Source organism: Oncorhynchus mykiss, chromosome 10 (genome assembly GCF_057628025.1).
Source record: "Oncorhynchus mykiss isolate SJ-2025 chromosome 10, ASM5762802v1, whole genome shotgun sequence".
NCBI lineage: Eukaryota > Metazoa > Chordata > Actinopteri > Salmoniformes > Salmonidae > Oncorhynchus > Oncorhynchus mykiss.
In genome coordinates this window covers 63506258-63532131 of record NC_143031.1, presented here as the reverse complement: position 1 = coordinate 63532131, position 25874 = coordinate 63506258, and the positions used below count along the sequence as shown (strand labels likewise).

The 25874-nt window shown below is 43.7% G+C and overlaps 1 pseudogene across 1 annotated transcript in view; it reads right to left on the bottom strand.

Annotated features, from left to right (window-relative positions):
• LOC110534472 (uncharacterized) overlaps nt 1–25230 on the bottom strand; it is a 42136-nt pseudogene extending 16906 nt beyond the window's left edge. The window contains exons 1-8 of the transcript XR_016483873.1: nt 24687–25230; nt 24175–24299; nt 23798–23974; nt 21170–21334; nt 20775–20886; nt 20509–20634; nt 15680–15865; nt 13770–13900 (exon numbers count right to left, since the gene is read on the bottom strand). The product of XR_016483873.1 is annotated as an uncharacterized LOC110534472 (transcript). The remainder of the gene's footprint in view (nt 1–13769; nt 13901–15679; nt 15866–20508; nt 20635–20774; nt 20887–21169; nt 21335–23797; nt 23975–24174; nt 24300–24686) is intronic.
• Between the last annotated feature and the right edge of the window lie 644 nt (nt 25231–25874).

Sequence of the window (25874 nt, the reverse complement as noted above, 5' to 3'; positions counted from 1 at the left end):
AGGTAGGACTGGGGTCTGAACAGATTTTGTATAACCTGTATAGAACAATATGGTCTATATTTGGCATGTAGGTTTCTCACTTATGGGTGGAACAGAGTGGGATATGGGGAGGGGAATGGGGAGGGTATATGCAAATTAAATACTGTAGTATTTACTATAGTAAAAAAAAGTGTTGTGTTTTTGCGGACATTATTGTTCTATTTACTGCAGTGTTTTTTTGGCGAATAATACTATAGTATTCTACAGTATACTACAATATTTTATAGTACGTAATACACATGATTGAGGGATACTACTGTGTGTATACTAAAGTTTACTATAGAAGTCTATTCTAAGTGTGGGCGGCAGGTGTTTAGAGCGTTGGGCCAGTAACCAAAAGGTTGCTGGATCGAATCCCTGAACCGACAAGGTAAAAACATGTTGCTCTGCCCCTGAACAAGGCAGTCAACCCACTGTTCCCCGGTAGGCTGTCATTGTAAATAAGAATTTGTTCTTAACTGGACTTGCCTAGTTAAATAAAAGGTTAAATAAAAATCAATAAAATATTTTTAAAAAGGTACTGTACAGTAAACTGTAGTATTTTTTCATGTGGGTAGACACCTGTCTCCATGCTTCACTTCAAGGCCCTTTGTGACAACACATGCAACTTCTCTTGTGCTTCATGTGGACACTATCCTCCTATTGTGATTATGGATCTTGGCTGATAAGTCATTAAGATATTAAATAACTTAAAATGGTCTGTTAAATTCAGTGCATCAGAACGTCCCATTTAAGTTTGAAATCTCTATTTCCTGTTTTAAGTATGTGTGTGTCTCTCTCTCTTTCTGTCAGGTGGTAGGCTTTGGAGAGGAGAACAACCAGGCAGAGCAGCTGTGGCCTCAACCCCAGCCCTACAGAGGGGGAAGAGGACTAAGGCCCCTAAGACCTCCACTTTATCCTACAGAGAAGTGTCCAAGCTGACCTTCCCACCTCGCCCATGATGGCCAACGTTCATTGACGACATCCACGCATTCTCCTCCTCCCTCGCCCTCTACCCCTACCACAAAATCCTCAAGTAGATTGGTTCCGTACATTGGTTCCGCATAGCAGGAGGCAATTAGTCAGGCAGGCCGGAACGCAGTGCAGTGGTGTCTTCAGAAGCTAAACTCATCTCTGCCCCGTCTCCTTTCTCCACGGCCAAAACTATATTATTGTTTGAGAGCTCTTTGGTTTGTCCTTTTGTTCTCACCCGACCCTGATTGATTGAATAGCATGAATAATCTTTGCTGTGAATGGTAAGGGAAGAAAAGAGAAGAGGGATTCTATCATCTCTGTCATGTATCTTCATTCTTTTTGTTGAAGAAGCATTGGGTGTATTTTAAAAATGGACATTAGGGTTAACACATGTTCATACTAAGATTTTGTGGATCGAAAAAGTGAGGTATGTTTGTCATAGCGGTAAGATACATTGTCAGTATGTGACAGATTTCTGATTCGTTTTTTAGGTACTGTTGTAACTTTGATTCTGTTTTAGAGAGGCAAAAGGGAAAACCTCACAGTTACTGTAGGTTTAACATTTCAGCCCTACCGCTGCCTTTAAAACCACTAGACTGGCATGTTTATAGCTATAACCTGTTATCATCATCTTTAAGTGTAAATATTTACTTATGCAGAAACTGGTATCAGGCTTATTTTTCTAATATTAACCCAATTGTCTACACTGCAAGAGAAATACAATTGCTAAAATTGTCATGACATATAATACCACTGTTCTACATGATTAATAACTGAATGTCCTCATCAATGTATCAAGAATTCTGATACGTTTCCACTGAGTTCATTTTAATGTGTTTGTTTTTGTCATTTTCAGTACCTCAAACGGATTATTTCGGACATACACATCATTGTAAATTTTCTATACATACATTTTGGAAAATGTATTGCATAAATATACGTGATTGTGATCAAACGCGATGGTGTCCTGAGATAATCGGTGTTTTTTCTATGAATTTGTTTTCTACTTCTGTAGTCATAAAATAACGAATTCGGGGAAAGAAAATAGATGTAGAATCATCCTTAATCTCTACCACATACAAGTAGATGGCGATAGTATTGGTTTTGTTGACAGGCTAGTTTTAGTCACATACTTTAGGGCTGCAGCTGGATAGTATTGAAATGTTCAGGGCCCCAAATTGTACAAGTGTTGCAAATTATATGCTTTATGAAAAAGTTAAAATAATTTTCAGACATCGCCGGGACTATTCTGCTAAATGTACCTCTTGCCATTCCCCTGTATGCGTCGACGAGCTTGACACTTCTGGGACTGGTGAAGACGCGCTCTCGCATTGTCCTCTCTGCGCGCTCCCGTGACACCTTCAGTTCCAGTAGCTGTAGTTTCCTCCTTAATGCCCTGTTTTCTTTCTGGCTTTGAGTTATTTCCAAACGAAACACTGCATAGTCGTCATCTACGAGTTTGCAGACCTCTGCCACGGCTGCATTCGCTAACACCTCCATGATGGAGGCTATTTGAGTGTGAAAAACCATATCGTTAGCCATTGTTAGTTAACCCTTAGCAGCTAGTAAGCGTTACCTAGATAACATCAACCAAGTCCGGTCACCAACGCGAATTAAAGACTACCTGGGACAAGTATGTGATGCTGTGCAGTTAAACGAGTCATATTTAGAGTTCCATGGTGTCAAAAACCGTATAAATAACAAAAATAAAAACTGTAACGTGGAAATCTCCTTGGTCACAGTTTACTTCCGTTTACACCGAGGTGAAAGGATGTTGTAGCTCAGGGGTGTGGTTAAATGAAAAGCGTTTGCGCGATGTTCTTTTAAATACGGTACTGCTTGTGTCATTACACATTCATCAGTATATATTTCAAGATCAGAGCAGACTTGAGGCTTAGGAGATCTGATTCATCAGCTAACATAACTTTTAGGGAATTCTGAAGCATTCATGTAATCAAAACGGTCACAAAGAATTCATAAAGGTCATGTTACCTGACAGATGATATCTCATAGAACAAAACGTTAAATATATCCTAAACTTGTCTTAACCTCAGACCTTATTTTCAGGTACCTAGGTACCTCTCATGGTGAACGCTCATCCTGACCCTGTCTGCATTCATGAGGTAGCTGAGGAAGGCTAGGCCCAGGCCTTCTATGAACCCAGTCACCATATGAGATCCTGAAAGAGAAGACAGACTTGCTGATAGACTACCACCAGGGGGGTCTCCCACCACTCTCTGTGAAGGCTGAAGCCCAGAGTGACCTGCTCTGTTCATCATGGATACTGTGGTGTTTGTATCATAGGAACAGGAGGGTCTATCTCTATCAGGCCCTGCTCCATCCTCGCACTGAGACTGTGAAGAGAAGGGTCTGGGCTGCAGACTGGATCCCTGACTGGAGCCTCTGTCCTGGTGGTCATCAGAGAGACCGAGGTTGTTCAGTCCACCTGTCGACTGGTTGTGTTCTGTGTGGTGGTTGTGGTGGAGTCTCTGTCCCTCACGGTTGGGTCCTGGTTCCGAATTCAGGAAGGAAGACTGACAGCTTCTGATCCAAGGTGGCTGGGTCTGTGACCTCAGAGGTCCAATCTCTCCCACCAGTAACACTGGATATCAGCAGGTCCTGATGGACTGCAAACTGTAAACACAAATTGTACAGAAAAGCATAACGGTTTATATTAGAAACTCTGCTGTACACACAGACATGACATGATAAAATGTTAACCACAGTCAAGCCCATCTCTAACACTGTGATTCAAGTACCTAATAATATGGAGTCATTGGAGTTTAATAAAAAACATGTCCATATGTGTTGATTTAAGAATTAAGTATAATGTTTTGGTTCAACTGAGAGAAGTCCCTAAAATTATGAACAAAACATAATGTTGATTTTGTATTTAATTCAACAAAATGGTTACACTCACATAACATGAAGTACAGTACTTTTATTGCACAAATTGATATGTGACAAAAATCACTTTTGTCACTATTGTAACACTTTACCTTTTCTGTAAATCTGGTACCCTCGCTTTGATAAAATGAGTTTTAGAATACTTTGGATAAGGTTCAACATTACATTACACACAGCTTCACTAATTCATGTCAAGTAAACATTAATTAAGGCACTATCATCTCATTATAAAACACCAGCATCAAACAGGACAAGGTTGACTCATCAGTGAAGCATTTTTACAGACACCATCACACCAACCATCACCATATCATCTATTCTGCTTCATCATACTCATTCTTTCCTTAGTTCACCTCATCCAGTTCCATATACATCCAAAACCAACAGAATTAACTACAAACTAACTAGTACTACATTACATGTCACTATACTCTGTACATGGGCCTTGTGCATTTTCTGCTGGTGTATCCGGAGGTAGCTCCTCTCTGAGAACCTCTTCCCTCAGTGAGTACAAGTAAACGATCTCTCTCCTGTGTGGACCTTCGGGGGCATCGTCACCTGATGCTGAACCTCTTCCCACACTGGGGCCAGCTGTAGGATTTCCCCTCTGTGTGGACCCTCTGGTGCCTCTTCAGGTTGGACAAGTGGGAGAAACTGACCTGGCACAGGTGGCAGCCAATTGATTTCTTCCCCATGTGCATCCTCCAACAGTTTGAGAAAATTGAACACAGGAAGCGCTTCTCTTTGGTGCTGCCACCTTCACTGATTCCGCCTCTACTACTGTTATTTGTCAAACGGCTTGTGTAGCTACTTAGCGTTGAGGCACTGGCATTATCTGAGGTCTGGTTTAACATTAGGAGTATGTGAAGATGATGAAGGACAGGGAGTGTCTGTGTTGTCACAGGGTCCATGTTCCAGTTAATAGATCCTATAGAATGCAGGCTGAAGGCAGCACCTGTTATGGGTTAAAACCTCTTCCTGCAGATGGTTGGCGGGAGGCTAAGATGCGTCGGCCATCTTTTGTCTACTCAGCAAGTCAATGTTCTCTGGTCCATCTTCTATTGTCTCATCTTTGACCAGCAGCAGATCAGGCTTCCCATCCTGCATGTCTTCTGACTGTAAGAGATACAGCGTGAGAGGATGTTGAATCAAGACATCTGATATGAGCACCCTGCTTTGGAGCATCTTCTGATTGGGCAATGAGGGATTGCTATGAGTACAATGCAAACATGTTAGTTGATTTGATTACTTGACACTTTAATGGTTTGATAATTCAAAGGCATGGTCCCACACTTAATGCAAAATGATTCAAGACCTGGGACTGTATCCACAAAGAGTCTCTGAGTAGAAGTCCTGATCGAGGACCAGGTCTCCACCTGTCTAGATGATCAAAAAACAAATAAAGCAACACCTTATGGCATGAAGCCTACCTCATGTGACCTACTTGTTGTGTGTATGAACTGAACATGTATGTGTAACTGATAGATGCACACACATACATTACATGTTAATGTTTTTAAATGTATGTAAATTGTAGTCTTTTTTGTTATGGGCTCCCGAGTGGCGCAGTGGTCTAAGGCACTGCATCTCCGTGCTTGAGGCGTCACTACAGACATCCTGGTTCGATTCCAGGCTGTATCACAACCGGCCGTGATTGGGAGTCCCATAGTTTTGGGGCACACCTGAGAGTTCCTCAAGTACACCAGTTGAAAACCACTGCTATGGACTACAAGGCAGGGGGGAACCCTAACCATATTTTCATCCCTGTCCTACGGGAGAACATGGTTCCAGGGCTCACTGTGAAACCCTCTCAGCCCTTTTTAGGTTCTGAGATGTGTTTTTCCTCAACATGGCAAAGATAACTTGGATCTGTTATGGAGAACCCTCTCCATTTAACTAGAGATCAGTCAGTATAATAATGATTTACTTTACTTTCTAGGTCTTAGAGAAGAAGGGGGATGGGACGGCGCCCTCACCAAGGCGCTAGAGCCCCAAACAGCTATCTGGTACACTCTAATCCACAAAGCTTCAGATTTTCCTCGTTACGAATTTTACTGCGATTGGTTCACGCAACCGGGCCACTGCCTGCTCTGCCTACCCATTTTACAGGAGTTAGCATACCAAAAGTATCTGGACACCTGCTCGTAGAACATCTAATTCCAAAATCATGAGCATTAATATGGAGTTGGTCCCCCTTTGCTGCTATAACAGCCTCCACTCTTATTGGAAGGCTTTCCACTACACTTAGAACATTGCAGTGGGAACTTGCTTCCATTCAGTCACTAGAGCATTAGGGAGGTTGGGCACTGATGTTGGCCGATTAGGCCTGGCTTGCAGTCGGCGTTCCAATTCATCCCAAAACAATGATTCATTTGATTGTCCCTGTGTAAGAATTTTTCCACAAAAGATGTATAATAAACCGTCTCAATGAGTCTTAGAATGAAAAGTTCAATTTTGTGTTTATTTAACATAAACAAGTTAAATACAACATATGAAAACTACACAAAACTCCATAAACTGCATAAATTCTCATTAAACGTGTATTAGGAAAAAAGTAAGTAGTTGAGTAATGAAATAGGCATTTGAGAACATCATAAAGCCTTCACAGTACAACCACAATATGTAACAGACTGGGGACCAGCTCCCCGTCATCCAGGACCTCTGTATCAGGCGGTGTCAAAAGAAGGCCCAAAATATGAAAGATGGTGCCGTACTGTATTGTATGGTTGCCATCTTGCAAGCTCCAACTTCATTTGGCTATTTTGTGATTCTTTTGGCGTTAATCGTTACATTTTTGCACTAAATGTATTCACTATCATTTCTTATGATTGACAAGAACTTCTGAACATCAGATTGGCAGTTATTAACCTCAATTCCGGACTTCGACTCATCTGCCCAGGGCTCTTTGTGTACCTAAGACACAATCTTCGGGCTAGAGGGATGAGAGCGGGCGCCCTGGTGAGACTAAGGCGAAGGGAAAACCGGCCACCACTTCCCTCGATTCTATTGGCCAGTCACTTGATAATAAGATGGATGACCTCCGATCATGGATTTGCTACCAACAAAACTCTCGGAACTGCAATATTCTCTTTTTCTGAAACATGGCTTTCAGACAAGATATTCCCCATACCCAACTTCTATCAACACTTGTCCTTTGCCACTCGTGGTGATAAAGTCCTAGACCACTGTTACTCAACCCACAAGCAAGCGTACAAGGCCCTCCCTCGTCTCCCCTTCTGCAAATCAGATGATAACTCTACACTCCTGCTTCCTGTTTACAAACAGAAGCTCAAACAGGAAGTACCTGTGATGCGCTCTGTAGATTTTCCCGGTCAGAGTAATAAGGCAACCCCACAGAGTTACACACACTAAATAACTTTTATTTCCAGAGGACATATGAGATGGATGTGCTTTTCTGTCCCTGCAATACATCAGTCTTGTCCACTTGAAGAGAGACTAAGAAGGCTCTGACCTGAGCAGGCAGAAGGACTGTCAGGTGTCCTGCCCCCTAGCAACCTATCGGTGGCCTGGTAGCAGAGGTCACTGGGAGTTTGGGGGAGACAGTTTATGATCCCCAAGTCTCTCTGGCACAGTCTGGGGGATGGGTTGGAGTTAGAAAACTCACAGGAAGGGAAATCTGTAACAGCCACCAATAAATATGGGTAACATATTTACAGAAAGAAGGCAAGTAGTGTCAACAAAGTCAGCTGGGAGCCCTCCCCGACCAGCTATGTTCCGCCACCCCCATGTCGCCCTCTGTCAGTGGCAAGTAAGGAGTGCTTACTTAGCCACACAAGGAGACTATATGACTGTAGTGTCGCTTTAATGACTTGTGATTGGCCAAAAAGCTACATCCGCCACTCTGCATAGGCTATTCCAGCTGAGCAGTACTATTAACTTTTTATCCACAATCTCTGCCCATCGCAGTTATAATCGACTGTGAAGCCATTAGGCCTATATATTCGTTTGGGTTCACAGTGCGGACCGAACCGAGGTGTACGAATACAATACCATTACAGCCCTACTGGATTGTATCGCTGCCGTTTTAAGGGCTCCTGACCAATTCAGCTATTTTGTGTTTTTCTTTTAGCTGATCTTACCTTTTTTAGTACATAATGTTTCCGCCATTATTTCCTATGATCTAAAATAGTTTTCTGGGCATCAGAACAGCGATCACTAACCTTGATTTTGATGAAGATTTCTACTTCAATGAGTCGGCGGCGCGGGACATTGCTTACTTACACCTGACCTGGCCATAATCCCAGAGACTTAGAGGAGAAAGAGGCGGCGGCGTAAACCAGGCTGATTTGCGGGCACCCTGATGTGGGTCGCCGAGTGAATAAACCGCATCCGCTCTCCGTTCTATTGGCAGACATACAATCACTGGAGTACAAACTGGATGAGCTCTGTTCGAGTCTATCATATCAACGGGACCTGAATAACTGTAATATCCTATGTTTCTCTGAGTCCTGGCTGAACAAGGACATGGATAATACACATCTGGCTGGTTTTTCTATGAATCGGCAGGACAGAGCAGCAGCTTCGGGTAAACTCATGGGGGAGGTGTGTCTTTGTTAACAACAGCTGGTGCGCAATCTCTAATATTAAGGAAATCTCAAGATGCTGCTAGCCTGAGCTAGAATACCTCATGATAAGCTGTAGAACATACTATTTACTAAGAGAATTTCCATCTATATTTTTTGTAGCTGTCTATTTAACAGCACAAACCGATGCAAACTGTATAGGGCCATAAGCAAACAAGAAAATGCTCATCCAGAAGCGGCGCTCCTAGTGGCCAGTGATTTTAATGAAGTGAAACTGATATCCGTTTTACCTAATGCAACTAGAGGCGAAAAAAAAACTCTAGATCAGCTTTACGCCACACACAGAAACACAAACCTCTACCTCACCCTCCATTTGGAAAATCTGACCATTACTCTATCCTCCTGATTCCTGCACACAAGCAAAAACTCAAAAAGGGAAGTACAAGTGGTCCTGGAACTGGTACGATGAAGGTAATGCTAACATACAGGACTGTTTGAAGAGTTTACCACATTGATCACCAGCTTCATAAATAAGTGCATCGACGATGTCGTCCCCACAGTGACCGTACGTGCATATCCCAACAAGGAGGGTAGGCAACAACACATCCGCCACACCGATCTCAACACGGGGGCCCCTCAGAGGTGCGTGCTCAGTCCCCTCCTTTACTCCCTGTTCACCCACAACTTCCGTGCACTACTCCAACACCCTCATTAAGTTTGCTGAGACACGACGGTGGTACACCTGATCACCGATGACGAGGAGGCAGCCTATAGGGAGGAGGTCATAGACATTGCAGTGTTGTGCCAGGACAACTACTTCTCCCTCAATGTCGGCAAGACAAAGGAGCTGATCGTGGACTACAGGAAACGGATTGCCGAGCAAGCCCCGATTCACATCGACTGGGCTGTAGTGGAGCAGGTCAAGAGCTTCAAGTTTCTCGGTGTCCAAGTCACTAAGGATCTATCATGGTCCAAACACACCAACACAGTTGTGAAGAGGGCATGACAATGCCTCTTCCCCCTCAGGAGACTGAAAAGATTTGGCATGGAACCCTAAGATCCTCAAAGTTCTACAGCTGCACCATTGAGAGCATCTTGACTGGCTGCCACACCGCTTGGTATGGCAATGGGTATTATGTTTTTAGAAATGTTTACAAATTATAGAAAAATGTAAAGTTTTGAGTCAATAAGTATTCAACCATTTTGTTATGGCAAGCCAAAATAAGTTCAGGACAAACAAATGTGCTTAACAAGTCACATAATACGGACACTGTGTGCAATAATAGTGTTTAACATGATTTTTAAATGACTACCCCATCTCTGTGCCCCACACATAATTATCTGTAAGGCCAAGTACCTAACTATATGTACATAGCTACTTCAATTACCTCGTACCCCTGCACATCGACTAGGTGCTGCTACTCCCTGTAGCCATGTTATTTTTACTCGTTATTGTTATTCTGTCTATTTTTTACTCTAATTACTTTGAAAACATTCATCTTTAACTCTGCATTGCTGGAAAAGGATCCGTAAGTATTTCATTGTTAGTCTACGCCTGTTGTTTACGAAGCATGTAACAAATACAATTTAATTAGACTTTTTAGGCTTAAATATGCCTTATATCACACAATGTCTGGATGCAATATTCTACACAGGAATATTCAACACTTATTCCAAATGTTACTGTCGTTATTCCATCTTTTCTGCAGACAACAATGAAAATTAATCTTAGTCTTAATGCAGGGTTTGATCTAAACGTCAGAAGCTATCGAGTGGAATGGTTACTTTCTATGCTCAAAAGTGGAATGTTTTTTTCTGCTGGTGTATCCTGAGGTAGCTCAGTGCGTACAAGCAATCAGCTTCTCTCCCGTGTGGACCTTCAGGTGCATCTTCAGCTGGTCCTGGCGGGAGAACCTCTTCTCACAGTGGGGACAGCTGTAGGGTTTCTCCCCTGTGTGGACCCTCTGGTGCCTCTTCAGGTGGCCAGCCTGGGCGAAGCGCATATTACACTGGGTACAGCTGAAGGGTTTCACCCCTGTGTGGACCCTCTGGTGCCTCTTCAGGTCACCAGCCTGGACGAAGCGCATATGACACTGGGTACACCTGAAGCGTTTCTCCCCTGTGTGGATCCTCTGGTGGATCTTCACTTTCTGGGGGCAGCTGAAGCCTTTGTTACAGAACATGCAGAGGAACCGTTTCTCTTTAACATTGCCTGATGTGGCTGCCCCTCCCTGAGCCTGGGCTGTAGCCCTGTCATTTGAGTTCAATACCTGATCAAAAAGGCAGTTGTGTGAATCGGAAGGCCCCATCGATGTGGACACGAGGTCACGATCTCTGAGCGCGAGTAAAGGGGAGTGGGTTGTGACATTTGGATTCGTTTCTAAGCATTCCCTGTAATCTAAGAAATCTCTTCCCTGTGAGTGTCCGTCTCCTAGGTGACTATCTGCATTCCATGTGGGAGGAACGTCGCCCTCCACTTTCACAATCACTTCATCTGCAACCAGACCCTCTCCTTTCTTATCTAGGCACCCTTCAGAGTGTACACGACTACTGTACCGGTTCCAGTCCCCTCTAGACAGATCAGTCTGTGTCTCTAAACCCAAGGGCATGTTGTCAGGGTCCATCTCTGTAGCGTAAGAACAAGACGGATCACTGCCAGTCTCTAATGCGTCACCTGAGTCCCGATGGGAATGAACAGTCCTCGGGCTTGGGTTACCGTAAAGTAAATACTCTGAGCCAGGAGCAGGACAGCCCAGTGGCCTCAGCCCCAGTCTCTCTGGGTCTGATCTGTGGTCAGATCCTGTGTGTAAGAGCCTTTGTGTTACAGTTAAAGTCTCTGTGTCAGTCTCTGACTTGACGACGGCGTTCAGCGTTCCATTGACCTCCGTGATGATGCGTCGGGTTCTGGGCTGCACCGCGGTCACGTGGTCCTCCGTGGTAACAAGGGGTGCAACTACAGCCGCTGCTCCAGTCTGGATGTCTCTGCTGTGTTGTGGGTCCTCCCCTTCAGTCCTCTCCTGCTTGACCAGAGACGATCCTCCAGAACCTGCCGCCACAACATCTGCCGACTGACACAAGAAGAGAGGAGGTTATTACAGGTACATGAGTTGAATTGGATAACAACATCACAGGGAAGTCGCACAAGCTCCATTATGGCCAATAAATGAGGATGTACCACAGAGATAGATAGAGGACTCTAGTGCCCAAAATCCTGTTTTAGCATGGGCAAAGCTATTGAGGACGTACATCGTTTTGAAGCAGTCAACACGGTGGGACTTCTTGTGGGTCACATAATCACATAATTATTTTCAGGTCATCAGGAAGGATCTTTGATCAGCAAATGAATTATACTTGTGAGTAAACATTCCATAAGTGCAGGTGGCAGTAAATCGATAAAATTGACTTAGTGTGTTGTTTGAACAGGTATTATCTGGCAGTGTGCATTAGAGGTCGACCGATTAATCAGGGCCGATTTCAAGTTTTCATAACAAGCGGTAATCGTCGTTTTTGGATGCCGATTATGGCCGATTACATTGCAATCCACGAGGAAACTGCGTGGCAGGCTGACCACCTGTTACGGGAGTGCAGCGTCAAAAGGACCTGGTGGCAGCAAGGAGCCAAGGTAAGTTGCTAGCTAGCATTAAATGTATCTTATAAAACAAACAATCAATCTTAACATAATCACTAGTTAACTACACATGGCTGATGATATTACTAGTTTCACTAGCTTGTCCTGCGTTGCATATAAACAATGCGGTGCCTGTTAATTTATCATCGAATCGCAGCCTACTTCAACTTCACCAAATGGGTGATGATTTAATAAAAGCACATTCGCGGAAAAAGCACAATCGTTGCACCAATCTACCTAACCATAAACATCAATGCCTTTCTTAAAATCAATGCACAAGTATATATTTTAAAACCTGCATATTTAGTTAAAATAAATTAATGTTAGCAGGCAATATTAACTAGGGAAATTGTGTCACTTCTCTTGCGTTCAGTGCAAGCAGAGTCAGGGTATGACTATGAACTGTGTGAAGACCATTTCTTCCTGACGAAGACCGTAATTAATTTGCCAGAATTTTACATAATTACGACATAACATTGAAGGTTGTGCAATGTAACAGCAATATTTAGACTTAGGGTTGCCACCCGTACGATAAAATACGGAACGGTTCCATATTTCACTGAAAGAATAAACATTTTGCTTTCGAAATGATAGTTTCCGGATTTGACCATATAAATGACCTAAGGCTCGTATTTCTCTGTGTTTATTATATTATAATTAAGTCTGATTTAATATTTGATAGAGCAGTCTGACTGAGCGGTGGTAGGCAGCATAAGTCGCGGTATATTGTAATGTGTCTAGTTTGAGAAACAGACGCCTCACAAGTCCTCAACTGGCAGCTTTATTAAATAGCACCCGCAGAACACCAGTGTCAACGTCAACAGTGGAGAGGCGACTAAAGGATGCTGGCCTTAATAAAGCTGCCAGTTGAGGACTTGTGAGGCATCTGTTTCTCAAACTAGACACTAATGTAATTGTCCTCTGGCTCAGTTGTGCACCGGGGACTCCCACTCCTATTTCTATTCTGGTTAGAGCCAGTTTGCACTGTTCTGTGAAGGGAGTAGTACACAGCGTTGTACCAGATCATCAGTTTCTTGGCAATTTCTCGCCTGAAGAGTTTCAGAAGAAAGGTCTTTGTTTCTTGCCATTTTGAACCTGTAATCGAACCCACAAATGCTGATGCTCCAGATACTCAACTCGTCTAAAAAGGCTGGTTTTATTGCTTCTTTAATCAGCAGTTTTCAGTTGCGCTAACATAATTGCAAAAGTGTTTTCTAATGATCAATTAGCCTTTTAAAATTATAAACTTGGATTAGCTAACACAGCGTGCCATTGGAACACAGGAGTGATGGTTGCTGATAATGGGCCTCTGTACGCCTATGTAGATATTCCATTAAAAATCAGCTGTTTCCAGCTACAATTTACAACATTAACTATGTCTACACTGTATTTCTGATCAATTTGATGTTATTTTAATGGACAAATTTTTTTGCTTTTCTTTCAAAAACAAGGACATTTCTAAGTGACCCCAAACTTTTGAACGGTAATGTATCTAAATGAGATATTTATGTTTATAATTTTCAATAATTTTACTAACATTTCTAAAAACATGTTTTCACTTTGTCATTATAAGGTATTGTGTGTAGATTGGTGAGAGAAAAAAGCAATTGAATCCATTTTGAATTAAGGGTATAACACAACAAAATGTGTAATAAGTCAAGAGGTATGAATCCTTTCTGACACACTATTATGCTTACCTCTATCGTGATGATGTGCTGGGTTGAGGTTCCTCTCCCCTCATCAAATGTGATTGGTTGGTCATCTCTCCATGTATTGTGTCCCGCTGGCTTCCCAAAGCTCCTGTAGCGTCCAGTGAGATGTCCTTCACCTGAGAGAGTGATTGAGGGGTGCTTAGGTTAGCTATCGTCAATGCTCAAATGTATATTGTACACTACTGACAATGTTTAGAATTGTCAAGGATGTTAGGTAACACTTTTAGTAACTTCTTGCAAGATCGCTATGTAATCAGAGGAATTATTGCATATTATCCAAACACATACAGGGAGGGACCGGGCAAAATGTACCTCTTGCCATTCCTCTATATCGGTCGAGGATCTTGACACTTCTGGGACGACTGGCGAGGATGCGCTCTCGCATTGTCCTCTCTGCGCGCTCCCGTGACACCTTCAGTTCCAGTAGCTGAAGTTTCCTCCTCAATGCGCCGTTTTCTTTCTGGCTTTGATTTATTTCCAAACGAAACACTGCATAGTCGTCGTCTACTAGTTTACAGATCTCTGCCACGGCTGCATTCGCTAGCACCTCCACAATGGAGGCTATTTGAGTGTGAAAAATCATAACGTTACGGTTACAACTAGCCAACGTTAGCAGCGTTACCTAGATAACATCTATCAACCCCAAGTCCTGTCTCCAACGCAAATTAAATATTACCTGAGGTAAGTATGCTATGCTGTACGGTTCAATTGGTCATATTTTGAGGTCCAGGGTGTTAATAAACGTCTAAATGACGATGCTAACTTGGAAATTGTTCGTTGTCGCTGTTCACTTCCGCTTACACTGAATAGAGAGGATCGTATTGGCATAAGTCATAGGTCAAAGGGTGTGGTGAAATAAAATAAAAAATGATGCGTGCTGTTCTTTGAAATACGGTACTGCTTATTACGTTACACATAAATTCTCCTACGGTCAGTATATTTTAAGCTCATGTTTAGAAATAATACTGTGTTAGTAAGAGTACAAAATAATATTACTTTATTCAGCTCAGTAAGGTAAATATTAATAGATTAGGTTTACTGTCTCTATAAAAACAGGTAGTTACACAATCCTGTTTCAAATGACAATTTAACAAAGGGTTAACGAGGGGTATGTGGTTAATTACCCTCACCCCAAGACACATGATAACTATACTATGTCAGATAAAGAATGGTTCCCTTTGTACATCTCAGCCACTCTGATTTCTCCCAATTGTGGACACTCCTAGGTCTGATTAGGTAACTCAGGAAGGAGAAGCTCTTGTAACATAAATTGCACTTGATTTGCCTTTCCTTGGTGTGAACAATCTGGTGCCTCTTCACATAAGTCGCCTCCGTGTCCTAACGCACGGCTTCCCACGTTGTGACCCAATGACACCAGAGGAGGTAGAAGCAGGAGTCACCACCCTCAGGTGGTTAGTCTTTGAGCTCCCTCCTTGACCTCTAGCCATTGTTTGGGTATCGTTAGGATTGTGTGCTGTGGGATAGGCTAGGTACCTCTTGTGGTGAATGCCCATCCGAACACGATCTCTATTAATGGGGTAAAAATAAGGTAACCGAGGAAGGCTAGACCTAGGTCCAACTCTATGCTTCTTATGAACTCAGTTACTAGGCATTAAATGAGATCCTGAAGGAGAAGATACTTCTTGAAAGTCTACCACTAGGGGGGTCTCCCACCACTCTCTGTGAAGGCTAAAGCCCAGGGTGACCTGCGCTGTTCATCATGGATACTGTGGTGTTTGTATCATAGGAACAGGAGGGTCTATCTCTATCAGCCCCAGGCCCTGCTTCATCTCTGCACTGAGACTGTGAAGAGAAGGGTCTGGGCTGCAGACTGGATCCCTGACTGGAGTCTCTGTCTCTCTGATGACCAACCGGACTGAGGTTGTTCAGTCCACCTGTCCACTGGTTGTGTTCTGTGTGGTGGTGGGGTCTCTGTCCCTCGTGGTTCGGTCCTGGTTCCGACTCGGGAAGGAAGAGTAATGGCTCCTGATCCAGGGTCCTGATCCGGTGCCAGGGTATGTGACCTTCAGAGGTCCAGTTTCTCCCACCAGCAACACTGGATATCAGCAGGTCTTCATGGACTGCAGACTGCATAACGGTTTATAAGAATCATGTTTCCTTATAAACCTTTTCACCAAGACAAGTAAATGTATTGACTAGATTATTAGTCACATGCACAGGTGTAATTGATGGATGTAATAGCAGGGTACGGTGAAATTCTCCAACAGTGCAGGTTAATGGGGGGGGGGGGTGTACTGTGTCCATGGGTGGGCAGTGGGTAGTAATTCCAGGGTATGTGGGGGGGGTAGCTGCCTAGTGGTGACTATTCAGCAGCCTGATGGTCTGGGTGAAGAAGCTATCAGCCAGTCTGACAGTTTTTGCCATACTGCCCACATCTGAGTGATGGAAGCGTGGCGAACAGGGCATGGCTTGGGTGGCTGAGGTCCTTGATGATCTTCTTGGCCTTCCTGCAACACTTGGTGTTGTAGGTATTCTGGAGGACAGGCAATGTGAACCCAATGTTGTGTTCAGCTGAGCGTACCACCTTCTGTAGAGCCTTGCGGACAGCGGTGGTGGAGTTGCTGTACCAGGCTGTGATGCAGCCCGACAATATGCTCTCAATGGTGCTCCCGTAGAACACTTCAAGGGCCCTCTGGGACAGGCAGAATTTCTTCAGCCACCTGAGGTTAAAGACTCGCTGTCTTGCTTTCTTCACCAGTGTCTGTGTGATTTGACCATTTCAGCTTCTCGGAAATGTGCACGCCGAGGAACTTAACATTTTTGACCGTCTCCACGGCAGTCCCATTGATGATGGGGGTGTGTCCAGCCTGGCTCCTCCTGAAGTCCACAATGAGCTCCTTTGTTTTGCTGATGTTGAGAGGTTGATACCTGGCATCACACCATCACACCATCAGAGTGCCTACCTCCTCTATTTTAGGCCATCTCATCATTGTTGGTAATCAGGCCTACTACTGTCGTGTCGTCAACGAACTTGATGATACAGTTGGAACTGTGCCACGCAGTAGTGGGTATAGAGGTTGTACAGGAGGGGGCTGAGGACGCACCCTTGTGGGGCCCCCATGTTAATTATCAGTGTGATAGATGTGTTGTCTACCCTCACCACCTGGGGGCGGCCTGTCAGGAAGTCCAGGATCCAGTTGCAGAGGAAGGTGTTCAGTCACCCCATACCCGGAGTACAGTGGCTTGTGAAAGTATTCACCCCCTTAGCATTTTTCTTATTTTGTTGCCTTACAACCTGGAATTAAAAATTATTTTTGGGGGGGTTAGTATCATTTGATTTACACAACATGCCTACCACTTTGAAGATGCAAACATTTTTTTTCTTGTGAAACAAACAAGAAATAAGACAAAAAAACAGAGAACTTGAGCGTGCACAACTATTCACCCCCCCCCCCCCCCCCCAAAGTCAATACTTTGAGGAGCCACCTTTTGCAGCAATTATAGCTGCAAGTCTTTTGGGGTATGGCACATCTAGCCACTGTGATCTTTTCCCCTTCTTCAAGGAAAAGCTGCTCCAGCTCCTTCAAGTTGGATGGGTTCCGCTGGTGTACAGCAATCTTTAAGTCATAGCACAGATTCTCAATTGGATTGAGGTCTGGGCTTTGACTAGGCCATTCCAAGACATTAAATGTTTCCCCTTAAACCACTCGAGTGTTGCTTTAGCAGTATGCTTAGGGTCATTGTACTGCTGGAAGATGAACCTCCGTCCCAGTCTCAAATCTCTGGAAGACTGAAACAGATTTCCCTCAAGAATTTCCCTGTATTCCTTCAATTCTGACCAGTTTCCCAGTCCCTGCCGATGGGAAAAACATCCCCACAGTGAAGCATGGTGGTGGCAGCATCATGCTGTGGGGATGTTGTTCTCGGGGTGATGAGAGCTGTTGGGTTTGCACCAGACATCGCGTTTTCCTTGATGGCCAAAAAGCTACATTTTAGTCTCATCTGACCAGAGTACCTTCGTCCATATGTTTGGGGAGTCTCCCACATGCCTTTTGGCGAACACCAAACGTTTTTGCTTATTTATTTCTTTAAGCAATACCTTTTTTTATGGCCACTCTTCCGTTATGCCCTGCTCTTTTGAGTGTATGGCTTAAAGTGGTCCTATGGACAGATACTCCAATCTCCGCTGTGGAGCAATGCAGCGCATTCAGGGTTAGCTTTGGTCTCTTTGTTGCCTCTCTGATTAATGCCCTCATTGCCTGGTCTGTGAGTTTTGGTGGGCGGCCCTCTCTTGGCAGGTTTGTTGTGGTGACATATTCTTTCCATTTTTTAATAATGGATTTGTGGGATGTTCAAAGTTTTGGATATTTTTTTTATAACCCAACCCTGATCTGTACTTCTCCACAACTTTGTCCCTGACCTGTTTGGAGAGCTCCTTGGTCTTCATGGTGCCCCTTGCTTAGTGGTGTTGCAGACTCTGGGGCCTTTCAGAACAGGTGTATACATACTGAGATCATGTGACACTTAAATAAAGAATACCTGTGTGCAATCTAACTAATTATGTGACTTCTGAAGGTAATTGGTTGCACCAGATCTTGTTTAGGGGCTTCATAGCAAAGGGGATGAATACATATACACTCACCACTTCTATTGTGTATGTCCATTACATGAAATCCAAATAAAAATCAATTTAAATTACAGGTTGTAATGCAACAAAATAGGAAAAACGCCAAGGGGGATGAATACTTTTGCAAGGTTGGTAAGTTGTGCCAAGAGACCACTTTTTTTTTTCGACAAGATATGTTTTCAAAAATGTCATGTTTAAATAAATTCAGATTATTTCCAGGGACACACAACATCCTGAAATATACTGAACAAAAATATAAATGCAACATGCAACAATTTCATAAAGTTACAGTTTATATAAGGAAATCAGTCAATTGAAAAATTCATTAGGCCCTAATCTATGGATTTCACATGACAGGAAATACAGATGTTTGGTCACAGATACCTTCACGGTATCTCTTTGTATTCAAATTGCCATCAATAAAATGCAATTGTGTTGTTGTCCGTAGCTTATGCCTGCTCATACCATAACCCCACCGCCACCATGGGGCACTCTGTTCACAACATTGACATTAGAAACCGCTTGCCCACAGGACGCTGTGGGCACACGTGGTCTGTGGTTGTGAGGCCGGTTAGACATTCTGCCAAATTCACAAAAACAACAGAGGCAGCTTACGGTAAAGAAATTAACATTCAATGGCAACAGCTCTGGTAGACATTCCTGCAGTCAACATGCCAATTACACGCTCCCTAAAACATTGAGACATCTGTGGCATTGTGTTGTGTGACAAAACTGCACATTTTAGAGTGGCCTTTTATTGCCCCCAGCACAAGTTGCACATGTGTATTTTTATTTATTTTTACCCCCTTTATCTCTCAATTTCAATTACGATCTTGTCTCATCGCTGCAACTCCCCAACGGGCTCGGGAGAGGAGATAGTCGAGTCATGCGTCCCCTGAAACATGTTTTATTTCAACTCATGAAACATGGGAACAACACTTTTATATGTTGCATTTATATTGTTCTTCAGTGTATATGTAGATATTTGTTAGAAAGAATACTATATTTGCCTTGACAGAGTGATGCTGAATGTAAAACATGGTTAAACTTACTCTACTCTTCCCTACTTGAAAAAAAATGACAAGTAGAATAACTCCTCACTGTTATCATGATATATTTTCTGTACATCTGGTACCCTCGCTTTGATAAAATACATTTTAGAATACTCTGTAAAAGGTTCATCATATTCACTACTTTGCCTCATCACACTCATTATTACCTCAGTTCACTTCATCCAGTTCCCTAATACATCCAAAATCATCAGAATTAAATACAAACAAACTAGTACTACATTACATGTCACTATATACTCTGTATATACTATACATGGGCGGTGTGCATTTTCTGTTGGTGTATCCTGAGGTAGCTCCTCTCTGAGAACCTCTTACAGCAGTGCCTACGGCCTCTCTCCCATGTGGACCTTCAGGTGATTCTTCAGATGGTGTCGGTGGGAGAATCTCTTCTCACACTGGGGGCAGCTGTACGGTTTCTCCCCTGTGTGGACTCTCTGGTGTCTCTTCAGGTTGGACGAGTCAGAGAAACTGGCCCTGCACAGGTGGCAGCCAAACGGTTTTGTGTGCATCCTCTGGTGGATCTCCACCTGTTTGGGGAAACTGAAGGCTATCCCACAGAATGGACACGGAAAGCGCTTCTCTTTGCCACTGGATCTACTGACACCGTTACCACTACTGTCATTTGTCAATGGTCTTGTGTAGCCATTTAGTGTTGAGGCACTGGCATTGTCTGAGGTCTGGTTTAACATTAGGGGTGTGTGAGGAGGACAAAGGCCAGGGAGTGTCTGTGTTGTCGCAGAGTCCATGTTCCAGTTGATAGATCCTATAGAAGGCAGGCTGAAGGCAGCAACTGTTAGGGGGTTAAGCTGAGGCACCATCAGTCTCTCTGAATCACAACTATAGGAGCAGGACGGAGCATCGCTAGCAGAGTCTGTGTCTGTTCTGTCCTGCCGCATACCAATAACTCCCCGTCCCCACTGACAAAATCTACGCCTCGTCCTGGTCTCAGCCAGTCTGTTGTCATGGAGAAGTTTGGTTGTTGTTTTGTGTTCGACTGTCTGTTTCTGGTTGTGGTTAACAGTGTTGTTCCCCAGCCCAGAGTTGAGGACGCTGTACCATCCACTGGATTCCACTATGTCACCTCTGGTCCTGCCCTGCTCATTGATGTTGTCCCCTGAGCTCTTGGCTGCACCAGTCTGGGAATCCAAGATGGCCGCCCAGTCTCCACTTTTAGCGTCCACCCAACCACCTGTATGTTTTTGTATGTAAACATAAGTTGTATTGATTTAATTTTATAAATGAAGAAAAATATAAAATAATAGCCAGGTGCATCACTATTCACATTGAAGATCTATTACTGTATGTCGGTGATATGTATTTCTCCCTTACCTTGCTCCCCCATCTTCAGTCCACTCAGCAGGTCAATGCTCTCTGGTCCGTCTTCTATGGTCTCCTCTTTGACCAGCAGCAGATCAGGCTTCCCATCCTCCATGTCTACTGACTGTAAGAGATACAGGGTGAGAGGATGTTGGATCAAGAAATCTGATATGAGCACCCTGCTATGGAGCATCTTCTGATTGGGCAAACGTGTTAGTATGCAAACGTGTTAGGTTATTTGATTACTTGACACTCTTTAATGGTTTGATAATTCAAAGGCATGGTCTCACACTTAAGAATAATTAATGAAGACATGGGCCCGTATCCACAAAGAGTCTCAGAGTAGGAGTGCTGATACAGGAACCCCTGACCTAATACCATCAGACAGTAGTTCACAGTGGGCTCACCTCAGTGAGACTATGTGTGGTCCTGTGCTGCTCAGCTGGTTCCTCTGTGGGTTCAGGAGGAGGTGTAGTCTGGTTGTCCTCCATGACCATGGTCCCCTCAGGGTTCCCCAGACCCTCCTCACACCCCTCCTCCTTCACCAGCAGCATCTCTGGACCCTCCTCCTCCTGGAAGAGACAGGTGATACAGATTATACAGACATACACTCCCTCAGGTACGTACACACAGATAAACACACTTTCAACATGGAGTGTTTACCCATCCCCACTACATTTGAGTCCTATACTGTAGTTACAGAATGACTTCTTTGTTTTTAAACCCATCATGGTGGACATAAATGTGGGTTAAAAAAAGTCAAAAGTCATCAGACAAACCTGACCAAACTATTCTGACGTGTACAGTAGGTGTTTGTTAGTGTGTAGGTATATTTAGTAAGTGTATATTGGTTATGAAGCGCTGTCAGCTGTATGCAGAATAGGGTGAGATCACATGTGAGTGACACTAAAGAGTTTATGAAAGTCTTTAACTTGCCTCCTCCACTTCATCAATACTGATTGAAGTGTATTTAACATGTGACGTCAATAAGGGATCATAGCGTTCACCTGGTCAGTCTGATCTCTTATTGACGTCACTTGTTTCAATCAGTGTAGATGATGGGGAGGAGACAGGTTAAAGAAGGAATTTTATGCTCTGAGACATGGATAGTGTGTGTGTGCCATTCAGTGTGAATAGGCAAGACAAAATACTTAAGTGCCTTTGAACGGTGTATGGCACACCTGTTTAAGTGTGTCAATAACTGCAATGCTGCTGGGTTTTTCATGCTCAACAGTTTTCCATGTGTATCAAGAATGGTCCACCACCAAAAGGACATCCGGCCAACTTGACAACTGTGGGAAGCATTGGAGTCAACAGGGGCCAGCATCCCTGTGGAACGCTTTCGACACCTTGTAGAGTCCATGCCCAGACAAATTGAGGCTGCTCTGAGGGCAAAAGGGGTTCAAGGTGTTCCTAATGTTTTTTTTTGTTGTTTTTTTAAAAATTTTACCCCTTTTTCTCCCCAATTTTCGTGGTATCCAATTGTTGTAGTAGCTACTATCTTGTCTCATCGCTACAACTCCCGTACGGGCTCGGGAGAGACGAAGGTTGAAAGTCATGCGTCCTCCGATACACAACCCAACCAAGCCGCGCTGCTTCTTAACACAGCGCGCATCCAATCCAGAAGCCAGCTGCACCAATGTGTCGGAGGAAACACTGTGCACCTGGCGACCTGGTTAGCGTGCACTGCGCCCGGCCCGCCACAGGAGTCGCTGGTGCGAGATGAGACAAGGATATCCCTACCTGCCAAACTCTCCCTAACCCGGACGACGCTAGGCCAATTGTACGTCGCCCCATGGACCTCCCGGTCGCGGTCGACTGCGACAGAGCCTGGGCTCGAACCCAGAGTCTCTGGTGGCACAGCTAGCACTGCGATGCAGTGCCTTAAACCACTGCGCCACCCGGGAGGCTATGACTCCATTCTAATGCGATCGGTTTGTCTAAAGTGCGTGGTCAAAGTCTAACACTGTAAGATCGTATTTTAGAACTTAGCAAGTCATGTTGGAAATATAATACGCTTTCAAATGATGCCCACCTGACCCAGATTGAGATTTATAATGGAACGTTTTTGAATTGCTTAAATGCCTTATATGTCACATTGTCTCGATGCAATATTCTACCCAGGTTGTGACAAACGGACCAGTTCGTAGCTGGATTTTTCACCAATCTTTTATACTTTCTCCGGAACATGAAATTTGTTCGTACCTCAAGTTGTGTGAGGTAGAAGAAATTCCTTTGTGCTCCATGAAAATCTACTCTCTCTATACTGTGTGTCCATGAGGAGATCCTCAGGAATTTCTGACCACAGCAGCCTAGTTGAAGGAGGCAAGGGGAGGCAGGGAGAGGGGGATGGGGCTTGCTATACCCAAAGAGGCCAACGGCCAACGTGGAGAGAAGATTTTGCAATTGTATAACTAATTTCATGCAATTCTACTCATTTTGCCGTAGGATGGAGAGAAATGTTTGCAGTTTTTAATATGATATCCGATTGAGCGTGACTAACAAAATCAATGGGGGCCCCCTGGATGGTAATTTGACCATGATTGCTACACGTTTACATAGCTGGCTGGAGTAATTTACCAATCTTAGTCCACTCTTAAAAATGTTAGCTGACATTGGCTGATTGAGCGGCTGACATAAGAGAAACTGCTGATGCACAACCAAATTTTGAAATTGCATCTTGTGTATTCTAAATCGCAACATTAAGTTGAGACCCAGACTGAGTTAGCATTTTTTATTTTATTTATCCATTTTGGAAATTGATATGCGGGCCGGCAGTTGCCCATCTTTGCTCTAAACCTAAGGATATGTTGCCAGGGTTCATCTTTGTAGTGTCAGAACAAAACAGATCGTCACCATCACCACGGGAATGAACCGTCCTCTGGCTCTGGTGAAATACCAGTAAATACTCTGGGCCAGGAGCAGGAGGACAGCCCAGTCTCCCCAGCACCATTCTCTCTGGGTCTGAAGTGTGGTCAGATCCTGTGTGTTAAAGTTAGTCTCTGGGTCTGTCTCGAGGATGGCGTTAGACTGACCTCTGTGATGCTGCGTCTGGTACTGGCCTGGGGTGCGGCGGCGAGGTCTTTCCTAACTACAGGGGGCACTGCTCCAGCCACTGCTCCAGTCTGGATGTCTCTGCTGTGCTGTGGGTCCTCCTCTCCTTCAGACCTCTCCTGCTTGACCCCAGGACCTGCAGCCTCTGCATATGCAGACTGACACAAGAAGAGAGGAGGTTATTATCGGTACATGAGTTGAATTGTATAACAATGTCATAGGGAAGTCTCACAAGCTCCCCTATGGCAGATAAATAAGGATGTACATGTAAGCAAGTGAATAGCTGAGGGGAGCTTTTTTTTAAACAAACATGCCACATTTGCTGTACTTAAATGTTTTGTCACACTATGACACTAACCTCTATCACGATAACATGCTGGGTTGAGGTTCCACTCCCCTCATCTATAGCTATGGGTTGATCATCTCTCCACGCATTGTGTCCCGCTGGCTTCACAAAGCTCCTGTGGCCTCCAGTGAGTTGTCCTTCATGTAAGAGAGTAATTGGGGGGGAAAGGGGTGGTTAAGTTATGTACTACAAATGCTCAACAGTATATTGTACACTATTGGCCGTCTACAATTGATCAATGCATTGTTCCATGCATCACATTCTTTAATTGTATAAAGTAATATGAAATTCAGTAAATCAAGAATCTGGTTAGAATAGTGTTTGTCTTTGTGCAAGAGTAATTTGTTCTTAATTGATCTGCCTACTGGTAAAATACAAAACAATTGTGCAAAATCGCTTAGTAATCAGGTGAAGTATTGCATACTATCCCAAAACTGACCGAGACCCAGTTCTGGGTAACACATCGGAACGTAAGTGCTGAAGGGAACCGGGCGACAGGCCCCGCAGTCTTCTGCAAAATGTACCTCTTGCCATTCCTCTGTATCGGTCGAGGACCTTGACACTACTGGGACGACTGGCGAGGACGCGCTCTCTCGTTGTCCTCTCTGCGCGCTCCCGTGCCATCTTCAGTTCCAGTAGCTGTAGTTTCCTCCGCAATGCCCTGTTTTCTTTCTGGCTTTGAGTTATTTCTAAACGACACACTGCATAGTCGTCGTCTACGAGTTTACAGATATCTGCCACGGCTGCATTCGCTAGAACCTCCATAATGGAGGCTATTTGAGTGTGAAAAACCATACAGTTAGCCATTGTTAGCAGGTAAAGTAGCTAGCCTTACCTAGATAACGCCTATCAACCAAGTCCTGTCTCCAATGCGAATGAACGACTACATGGGGTTATATGTGTTGCGGAGCAGTTAAATTAGTCAAATGTTGAGTTCCATGTCGTTAATAAACGTATATCAATTAAAAACAATGTATTGTGTTCTTGGTCACTGTTTACTTTCGTTGCACTGAAGAGAAATGATCTTATTGGTTGGCGTCATAGCTCAAAGGGTGTGGCAAAATAAAATATGTATACGCGCTGTTCATTGACTTACGGTAATGCTTATTACGTTACACATCAAACCTATTCACGATTAGTATATTTCAAGGGGTCTTCACTGGCGTACACAGCTTCAGTCATAATTATGGTTAAAAGCTGCCTATTTCTCTTAACATTTCATTTTAAACCTAACCACAACGCCTAACCTTAAATTAAAACTAAAAAGCAAGTTTTCAGGCATTTTTATAATAGCCAATTTGACTTTGTGGCTGTGGAATCTAGCGAAAGCCCTTTCAAGCTCCGAGCAGTAAATTACCTTTAAAATAATGGCTGGCAAGATCCTATCGGTGGCAGGAACAAGAACCTATTGGTTCGAAGGACATTTTTAATTCTAAATGATAAACAAGCAAATAAGAAGTCAACGTATAAAAAGGACATGATTTGTCATGAACATTTTATCACCTATTATGGGGGGGCTTTTGGGTGTTTTAAATGGGCTTTGTCCATTCTGATGGTTTTATACTGTTTAATGAAACTTCAACCAAAATATGGAATATAGTGGTAATTCTGAATGCAGTGGTTGACATAACGAATGAAAAAGCCAGGGAGGGGTTATTGTGACAGGGTAGGAACCAGTGTTTCCCATTGAACCCTAATTCATGTTACATTAA